Below are 11,259 nucleotides of genomic sequence, written 5' to 3' on the forward strand. Positions count from 1 at the left end.
GTCGAATAATTATTCGGGTTTGGTGAGACCCATGACCCGCAAAAATTATTGTTTGATGATGAAAGGTTTTTTTAAATAAATGTGATGTTATAACCCGTTTAAGGATTATTAGGTTTAGTAAGACCCATACCCATGAATTCGGGTCAAACGCATAAGAATGCACCATTCAGGAATGAAGCAATCTGGTGACCCGATCGGGGGTGAGGAGCAGCCACATCGCGACATATAGGATTTTTATGTAGCCAATATATATAAATAGATATATACTTTTTTTCAAATTATCTAATATATATAAAAGAAAAGTTTGGTGCCGCTAAGTCGTCATTAGACCATTTGGCGGCACCTTACTTGTCCTTAGTATTTTTTTCCATTCTGGTATCGTAACAAACATAACGAAAGTAAACCGAATGACAATTTTGTTTTTCTTTCGGTTGTATTTTTCAATATCATAACGAACGTGATGGATGCCGATCGAATTCGCATAGACTCAATGTCAACGCCCGAGACCGACAACACTCAGTTTTACCAACGCTCGAGTTTATCGGCCGACACAACCCTATTGGTCCAAATTTTTATATTTTTTATCTTTTTTTAGCAACGGTACAGTGACAAACGTAACCTAGCCAAAACCGACCGAATTCGTGTCCAATCACCGCCTTATTACTCGAGACCGACAACACTTGGGTTTTACCACCGTCTAGGTTTATTGACCAGACAAACGTCGTTTTAAATAATTTATTTTTTTATACGTTGATTTGATAAATATAGTTTTTATATGTTATGGTGTATATAGCGTAACGAACGTAAATGATATCAACTAAATTCGCGTCAACTCATCGATGTAATGCTCTTTACCAACGCTTGGGTTCTACCAACACCCAGATTTTATCGCTGAGTTTTACCAACTGCCCCGGCACAACGCGCCGGGTGAAAATCTAGTTGTATATATTGTAACCATTAGTCCATTAGACCATTAGACTGTATGCTATGGTTAGGGGCATTGAAGCCCCTCCACAGTGCCACGTCAGCGCCACATAGGCACCGGGGGCTTCGAAGCTCTTCTCCATAACGTCCCGCTATGGTTAAAGCCCCATTGGACGCCCCATTATACATATAAATGCATATGTATATGTGTATGTGTGTGTATAACAGGAAGAGAGAGAGAGAAGGCGCCGAAGAGAGAGAGAGAAGGCGCCGGTCATCTCATCCGCGCTCCCCCTCTCCGCGCCCCTACCCACCGCGTCCCGCGACGGTGTACGGCGCCCCAAAATCACCCATGAGGGCGAAAACATAACGACCAGCCTTGCCATACTTTGCTTCCTTTCTCATAATTATAATTTATTGGGTTCTATATTAATTACAGGTGAAAAAATATAAATTAGTGTCAACTTGATTCAAACCGAAACTGTAACCCATTAAATAATTAGGGAGTTAAAAAAATAAATTGTTTAGGTAAGAAGTAATGAAAGAGGTGTGTGAAAGGACACATGATGATGATGATTTAAAAGAAAAAATAAGAAAAGAAAAGAATTAATTAATGTAAATGCGCGTTTCATGTGAATGGCTTTTTAACCTGTCCTTTGAGGCACACACGGCATCCACGTTCTCATCACGTGTCTATTAACAGAATCGTCACACGTCCCACCACCACGTGCCTTTCACTTTACTCCATACAATCAAACATTTTTTTTTATTCTCAAATCTAATTTTCCCTTAACAATTAAGCATTAAAACAGTGTTTTTTTTTGTGTTGAATGTTTGGCATATGATAATTAGAGAAATAACTAAAATAATTATTTTATTTTTAATTATACTTAGATTTTCTCAATAACGTAACAATTTTATAATCTCTGTAATAAATAAAATTATTTTGCCCAATCTATTTATATTATTAAAGCAACACATTTTTTTTCACATATCATTCAACCAGATCCTTCACATAGATGTAACAAATTTTTTTCACATGTCATTCAACTATATCCTTCATATAGGTGCGAAGTGTATAACTTTTTATTTTTACAATTTCTATTTAATGAATGATAAAAGAAAAAATATGTTGTTGGTGAGAATTAAACTCACTACCTTAATTTTAAAATGTTTGTGGCTTACCAACTCAACTAGGATGAATTGATGTTAACCTTCTCTTTTTCTTAATTGTTTTAGAAAATTATTTATATCTTATAAATCCATAAGGTATGTTATTATGTATATTATTAAATTTAACTTTTTTGTATACTTTTTAACCACTCGTATATCGTACGGGCTCTATCCTAGACTCCTAGTATTAGTAATATGTGAGATAATTTCCTAATTTTATAGTGATGTTATAAGTAAGAGGTTTAATAAGTATATTATGTTTAGGAATTCACTAAACTAATAATTATGTATACCCAAGATTTATATTGATAAGTAGTAGTAATATTATAATCTAAGCTAATCAAGTTTATACTTATAATAAATATGACTAAAAGAAAAAAAAAATTGATTCTAAATTTTCTCGATAGTAAATAAGACAAATTTACTAACAAAACAATCCACCCATAAATAACGTTTGGAGTGCTTAATTGTCTAAAACAGAAACAACATATTATCTTGTGAAAACATATGTCATAACCCATACATACTTAAAAATTATTTAATCCGATCATATTCCGTTTGACTAGTTTCTCTAAATACGTCTAACGGGTTGGCATGATAGTATTTTTCATACCAACAACATACTGAAGGAAAGGTTTTCTATTCTATTGTTGATTTTGTAGTTTTTGGTTGTCAATAGAAACAAATCAAATTTTAGTTGGCTAAAGTGGCTCTTTGACCATGCATTGTATGTGCTATCCTTTTCGTTTAGTTTCTTACTAGTCGTTACTTATTTACATAATCCCTTTGTTAAAAAAAGTAAATAGAAATAGGTCAAACGAACACAAACATTTAATTAAATATGGACCCATTAACTAACCATGTTAAATATGACAAATACAAAGCATGACTATTTTCCTATTTTTTATATGTACTAGAAATTTTCCACCTTACGTTTTTATGATTTTCAACTAATGTAAAACTATCTTGTTATATAAATGACTTGATTATAAAATCTTTTTAAATATGGATCTATTCACTAAACATTAGGGATGGCAATGAAACCCGAACCCGATGGGAAAACCCGAAACCTGATATAAATGGGACGGGTAATACCCGACCCGTTAGGGTTTGGGATTAGGTTTGAAATTTTTCGTGAGTTTGGGATTTCTAATATACCCGATTACCCGACGGGTATTTTGTCAAAACCCGATAGAAAACTCGAAACCTGATGGGAAAACCCGAAAACCGACGGGTATTACCCGATTAAAACCTGATGGGTTTGGGATGGACTTTTATAACCGGGTATGGGTTTGGGAATACCTAAACCCGACCCATTGCCATCCCTACTAAACATGTCAAATATGACATACTAGCTTTTATCCTTCGTATTACGGAGTTTGTTTTATATTATTTATTTCTAATATTTATATATTTGTTATTATAAGTAAGTTAATAATATATTTAGGATTTGATAATGAAATAGTTTCACAAATAAATGAGATGTTATAAACCGTTTTAAAAGCTATACGGGTTTGAGACCTATGACCTTATATTTTTTTCTATAAAATTGTTTCTTAATCATAAATAATATTTAAAAAACGGATATTAACTTTTAGTATATCCCTGTTTTATAGGATTTTCATATCAAATATTTGGTGAGATTAAATTTTAATTTAATGAGATGTTACAACTCATTTAAGGGCTATCTGGGTTTGGTGAGACCCATACCCGTGAATTCGGGTCGAATGCATAAGAAAACTCCATATACAAATAAAACAATCTGATAACTTGAACAAATATAAGTAGTAAGCTTTTAAAGATTTCGTTTACATATATTTAAGATACAAAGCATGATTTCCACCTTACAATAGATAATGTTTTTACTACTTTAGAAAACAAAAACCAAAAACAATCTTTAGGTTGTTTTAGTTTGGTATATTTTTTCACCTCAATGTCTCCAAAGATGAAGCAGATGGCCAACGTTTGCTTCATGATCCATGGAGAAGGCACATTTCCTTCAATATTTACACAAACTTATCACCCATTTAATATATTCAATCTGAAATAGGTATGTATTTTTTCGAGCCATTGCATCCTCTTCTTTTACCTTATCAAAAATTTTATCTTTCGATCGCACAAATTAAAGTATTGTTCAAATACTTTCATTAAAGCTTCTCGTCCACATTGATTACCAACACTTTCATTTAACAAGTAACAACATAAGCAATATGCTTTTTCTTGTTTAGTGTTATACTCCAGCAATCATGTGCTATCAAACCATTTTATGTTAAGACGTCTCCGGCCATCATAATAGTTTGTCCATTTAAAGCCATAATCTCATGGTTGAAAAACTTTTTTTTAACAAGATACACTCTTCTAATGCCATCTATTTGATTAGGATGATAACTAGCAATAGGTGGTCTATCGGAGGGATCCAAAGGAAGATCGTTCAAATCGATTGTATTTTGTATTTAAGGACTTGAATCCGAAGGAGTATTTGGGCAAATATTATCATTTTCCTGCATATCATTATCAATATTTGAACTTGGAGCGATACCTTCATTTTCTTGCATATCATCAACAATATTTGAGCTTAAAGTTGGAATATTTGATCTTGGTGTTGGACCGACACCAACATTTTCTTGGAATTTTCATTTAAAAATATTGCTAATAAGACTTTGTCGTTTCATTTTTCAAGTTCCCCAATTTCAGAAGAAACAAAATTTAAACCATAAATCCATAATTAATTCCAATTTACACATAAACCTTAATCTCTAATCAATTCCAATTTACACAAAAACTCTAAATCCCTAACCAATTCCAATTTTCACATAAACCATTATCCAAATATCCAACGTAAAGCATAATCAATCATTCAATTACCTATAAACAATTTATATAAAAATAAACGATTACAATTTTAAATAGAGGAATAATACCTAAACTGAACACGTAGAAGTGGAACTGTGGAAGAAGTAGCAGCAACCGAAGCACGGAGCAGTGGCTGGTCAGTCGTTGATGACAGGACGGAGGGAGGAATAGGGCCGGGGGGGGGGGGATCACTTGTTTCCAGTTATGTTGTGTGCAGCCTAAACAAAATAAAGAATTGTTTTTATTAGTTTGAGCTTTTAATTAATGTAGTCATGGGCTTTAACTAGTTTAGATTTGTAATTTGGTTGGGCTTTTAATTAAACTTTGAGAGTGTAAGATGGTGGGTTGTTGAGAAGCGGTAACATTATATTTTTTTAAACGTAGCAAAATACAAAAACAACGATTTTTTGTTTTACCACCAATGAAAAGTTAAGGGTAGCCTTTGCTACCCCTGCTTTATGTTACATGGTCTGCTCCTTAATTCCATGCAAATGTAATGAAAGTAAACACAAAAATTCGAAAGGCATATCCTCCTAAACGCATGCTACCAACATCTCGGTTTTTTTTTTAAATTATTGTTTCCTTACATTTTATCAAAGTGATTGAATTTTATATATAAAAAAATATTTGTATTTATTCGCATTTTACACAAATATGATTTAAATTTGTCAATATCAGATAAAAGATTGGAGGATAGGAATATGAATTATGGGACCAATACTTCCTCTTCCTTATATTCCACTCAATTAAGAGGGGCCTATATTATCATCATCATCTAATTGTCCCTGTCATTTTTGTTCACACTTTAAATATGTTTTATATTAAAACACGACGTAACTTATTAGTCATTTTTCAGAAATGTCATAGAAAAGGTAAGAATTATTGAAGTACTTAAATTTGAAGTTCCATAAATATCTTTTCATTATGTTTTCACATATTTTTTCTATAAAAGAGTTTTGGACGTGAATATTGAATCTAGGTATTAGGTGTGTTTGGACCCATTTGTTGCAAAATAATAAATATGTGGATTTCATAGGTACATATAAGCAGATTAAAAGATTACTCTATACTCTTTGAATTAAAGTTATTAATCTATTTTATTTTTTAATGTAATTACTATAGTTTAACACTTTAGAGTAATAATAACTATTCTAATTATTTGTACGTTTAGTAGGTTAATTTTATTTGTATCAGATCCATCCTTATATTTATATATTAGTGTATACCATAGTTCAAAACCAACACGTCATATTTAGTTTATCATTTTTCAAAGTAAGAGTTAAAGATCTCTATGTTTGTTTGCTTGTTTTTTTTTTCACAAACAGATGAACCGGATAGAAAGCGCTCTTGATATAATCTAGAAGTGGCAATCAAAATCATACTATAATAATTTTTGAATAAAACAAATTAGGTATGATTAAAATATATAAATATTTATAATTAAATATAGGTAGTCACTAATCACTATTAGGCATGAGAAAGGCACAAGTTGCATGTTATATCACTTTAGTTCAAATAAACGTCAACGAATAAATCAAAACCAAAACAAACAAAACATAATCTCAAAATGGCGTTCACATAACAACATGCTCTTGGTATACAAATGCACACAATATTTCTCCATTGACTCAACTTACATACACACATATAAAGTCATGAGAAGCCCGATTCAATGAGGAAAAGGAAAAAAACTAGGAAAAAAAAAGAAATAAATAACTCAATTTCAACTATTGATCATGTAATATACTAATCCACGGATTTTTAGTGTTGGTATTTATGATTTCCTTAGGGTAATGAAGTTGTATAAAATTTATAATAGTAAAAATGTATTTGATAAGCTAACAAGTAAATTTTAACAAATTAACATGCATGCGCAATAGTTTCAGAGATTCAAGAGTTTACTCAACAAATAATTATTCGACACATATGTGAGTTGTATTAGGCTGGATATGAGTCGCATTTTTACAATCAGATATGAAAGTGTGTCTTATGATGGTGGAAGTGGAAGCATAGTATCCATGATACTTAGAGTTGTGGTCGTCTACAAAGCACACAAATTGACTACAAAGTCAGATTTGAAACTTCCTTAAAAGACACTCTTATTTTTACACAAAACCTTTACAACGTCTCACAATAATCTACTTTCACAGTTAAAATAATATATAACTTATATTACAGTAGAAACTCGATAAATTAATACTCAATTATTTAATAAACTCTCTAAGATAATATTTTTTGCCGGTCCTGACTCGGGAATAGGGTGCTAAATTAATAATTCGCTAAAATTATAAGATAATACATTTTTGATAATTTCTTTAGACCCCATATAAAATATAAATTAATAATTCCTTATATATAGCATATTACATGAATGATTTATGAAGGTTTCTTAAAAAATGACTCAATTGTCTTTTGTTTTTTGTTGAAATCAATTTCCTCTTGAATCTCGTCTCTAATTTTCCTTAGCATGGTAGGAACTTCTGGTGTTGTTTTCTCATAGCTCAACAAAAAATTATTCAATGTGATTGCCACTTTAATAGTTTCGTTTCGCGAAGGGGGCTCCATTGTAGAACTTTCATCATCTTCTTCATCGATATCATCTTTATTAATTCCAATAACGCTTTCAATAATTTCTTCATCAGTCAACAACTGTGCAACTACATTTTCTTCTGGGTGAGTCAGAACATTCTACTATAAATTAATAAAATATTAATTAATATATAAATTAATAATTATTAATTTATCGATTAATTAATAACTCTTTTAATTAATAAATTTTGGTGGTCCCAAGTGTATTATTTTATAGAGTTTTTACTGTACATACTAAAACTGTGGTGGCCATCAATGGAGTCCATACCGGGTCCTTCATTCCGGACCTTACCCACAATCCTACTCCACAAACCTCACCTACAATGCATGCAGTCTGTCACATAGAAGCTTGTAACTTATGGACCTCCAATGCATCTCGTGTAGAGGTGCACTTAAGGCGGAAAATGAGCCCCACCTCTTCTTTGTGTTCACTACAATTCGAGACAACCATCCTGTGATTTTTACCTTAGTCGTTGCCAAAGGCACCGCATCAACTTATCCTTACTTATACAATCTTCAAATCTTTATACATTTTCTATTCATATTGATTTTCAACCAAAAATAAAACCAATCATCTTATTGAAAACAAATACATATATTTTATAAAAATTTTAATCCGCCGCGAATCTATTTTCGTTTCTCTGACACTGATATATTTTGTTTGTTAATGATAAATATATCATATCATGTGTTAAAAATAATAACCATGTTTTACTCAAATAATATAAAATAGACCCCATGATATTCAACCCAACCCATCCTAACCTAACCTAACCTAACCTAACCTAACCTAACCATGGTTATCTTCATTCAAACCCATTTGAACGACGTGCCACAGTTTATACACGTGTAGTATAGATTAAGGAGAAACACAAAGCCAGTAGCCAAGCCTTCACCTCCTCCCTAAAAAAAACCCTCTCTTTCTCTCTCTACAAACAAACTTGTCCCCCTGCTTCCATTGTGTGGGTTTTCACATATTATTGCTATAATATTTCATTTCAGCAAATTTAGTTTGGTGGGTATCTCAAATTGAATATTTTTCAGATCTGGGTATGCGAAAACTCAGTCAATTTTGACTCGTTTTGGGTCAAAATTGGAGTGTTTCCTTTCTGGGTTTTGTGTCTTATGCCGAATTTGATCTGGGTTTTTGTTACCTTTTGTTATTAATTCCAAATTGGTATGAAAACGGAAGCGAATATGGAAGGTGAAAGCTGGAACGATGAAGATAAAGCCATTGTGGCCGGTGTTCTCGGCTCCCGAGCATTCGATTACCTAATTTCGACCTCGGTTTCAAACGAATGCTCGTTAACATCAGTAACCAACGACGAGAATCTACAGAACAAGCTATCGGATCTTGTCGATAACCCGAATTCGACTAGCTTCACCTGGAATTACGCCATTTTTTGGCAAATCTCGCAGTCGAAAACCGGGGATTTGGTTTTGGGATGGGGAGATGGGTCTTGTAGAGAACCTAAAGACGGTGAGGAGTTTGAAATCTCAAGGGTTTTGAGTTTGAGAATGGAAGATGAAAACCAACAACGAATCCGAAAACGGGTTATTCAGAAAATACATGTGTTGTTTGGTGGGTTAGATGAGGATAGTTATGCTTTTGGGTTGGATAAGGTTACTGATACTGAGATGTTCTTTTTAATCTCTATGTACTTTTCGTTTCGGAGAGGCGAGGGCGGTCCGGGGAAATGTTTTGCCTCGGGCCGCCACGTGTGGCTCTCCGACGCGTTAAATTCGGCTTATGATTATTGTTATAGGTCTTATTTAGCTAAATCCGCCGGAATTCAAACTGTTGTTTTGGTTCCGACGGATACCGGGGTTATTGAAGTGGGATCTATTCAGTCGTTACCCGAAACCCCGAAACTATTGCATCTGATCAGATCTTGTTTTTCGGGTAACCCGGTGCCAGCGCAGGCTGTGCCTGCCACGCCTGCGCTGGCACCGGTTAATCCAGATAAACCGGTTAGGGTTTCGAAAATCTTCGGGCAAGATCTGAACTCGAGTATCACTCATTTAAGCAATTTGAACCAACCTCAGTTTACGGTTAGAAAACCCGACCCGTTTGCGAATTGGTCACAATTCAACTCGGTGCAGAAGCAGATGGATTTCACCGGGATTACTTCGCGCCCGGTGAGCACCGAGTCGAATGTTTCCGGTGAGTCCGAACGGAAAGCATTACCCGACATTATCAACGAGAAACGGCCGCGGAAACGCGGCCGGAAACCCGCGAACGGGCGTGAAGAGCCGTTGAACCACGTCGAAGCGGAGCGACAACGACGAGAGAAACTTAACCAGAGGTTTTACACATTACGGTCGGTGGTGCCGAACATATCGAAAATGGATAAGGCTTCATTGTTAGGCGACGCGATTACTTACGTAACCGATTTGCAAAAGAAGCTGAAGGAGATGGAGTCGGAGAGACGGTCGCCGACCAACTCACGGTCATCGGGTTTGGAGAAAATCGAGGTGCACACTGGGCGCGATGAAGTGATTGTTAGGGTAACTTCCCCTTTAGACGCGCACCCGGTTTCTAAAGTGATTCAAACGTTTGAACAAGCGAAGATTAAAGTGATGGAGTCGAAGATGAGTGCGGTAAACGACATGGTGTTCCACACGTTTGTTGTTAAGTCGCATGGACAGGAACAGTTGACGAAGGAGAAGTTGATCTCGGCGTTCTCACGGGAATCGAACTCGTCGTGACGGTAAAAAAAACCCCGTTTATTATATGTTTTTAACGTTTTTGGATATGTAGAAGGACTTAGAAACCATTATGCAGAGGTTAATCACTTTGTTATTTTAAGGTTTTATTATTACTTTATATACAGTTTTATGTGAAGGTTTTTGACATGTATCTTAATTTGTTATGAAATATGGTTGTTAATTGTTTCTTTCCTTTACTGACGATATTTATTTATTTATTTATTTTTTTACTTTTTTTGAGGTATTGATGTGCCTGTAATGTTGGTGATATTTTGTTCAGTTTTGGTGTACCAAAATGATAGTTAGATGGTTAAAAAGTTTTTGATGTGAAAATGGAAATATTTCTAATTTGGGGACAAAAGGGAATACATGAATCATTTGGTGGGTTTTGAGGCCATCACATGCTTTCTCAATTGCCCTTGGAATAAAGCAACTTCAATACCTAATCATGTTTTTAAGACCAAACTAGACTCGCGAGGCGACTCGTCACGCTTAGCATTGTTGGTGTCGCTAGTTTTAACTACATGTTAATTTGATAAACACAAATGAACTTGAGTGAATAAGAAAAAAGTGGCGTTGACGGAGCTAAACACAAATGATAGTCGGTTTTGAATGAATAAGGAAAAATCGATGACAACCGGACTAAAACCGGCCATAACATATGTTTCTTATTCTGTCTCTTCTTTGTTGGCACCTGGTTTTCCAGACTAGGCCGTCTGAACAACCAATTTGATAACCGGTCTGGTTTACAAGGAAATTTAGTTGTGTTTTAAAATCCGGACCGATTAGTATGACTCGTTAAACTAGAAAATGTTTGTGACAAATGAAAGTCATTTTTAAGTGTACAAGAAAAGGTTAGTGGCAATTGTACTGTGGCCGGAACAAATAACATTTAGCTTATCGTTTTGTTAGTCAATGGATTTTAGATTTGGTTAACTAGTTAAAACAATTTTAATATTTTATACTTTGAAGGAATTGGAAGAAATAATCAAACTGTACGATTTGACTACG

The 11,259-nt window shown here is 34.0% G+C and overlaps 1 pseudogene; it reads left to right on the forward strand.

Moving 5' to 3' along the window:
- The first annotated feature begins 8,542 nt into the window (after positions 1-8,542).
- On the forward strand, positions 8,543-10,249 carry LOC143548481 (transcription factor MTB1 pseudogene; annotated as a pseudogene).
- The last annotated feature ends 1,010 nt before the right edge of the window (positions 10,250-11,259 follow it).

This window comes from Bidens hawaiensis, unplaced genomic scaffold (assembly GCF_021521415.1).
Source record: "Bidens hawaiensis isolate Kalapana, Puna unplaced genomic scaffold, B.hawaiensis_p1.1 tig00015187_1, whole genome shotgun sequence".
In the NCBI taxonomy this organism is placed as follows: Eukaryota; Viridiplantae; Streptophyta; class Magnoliopsida; order Asterales; family Asteraceae; genus Bidens; species Bidens hawaiensis.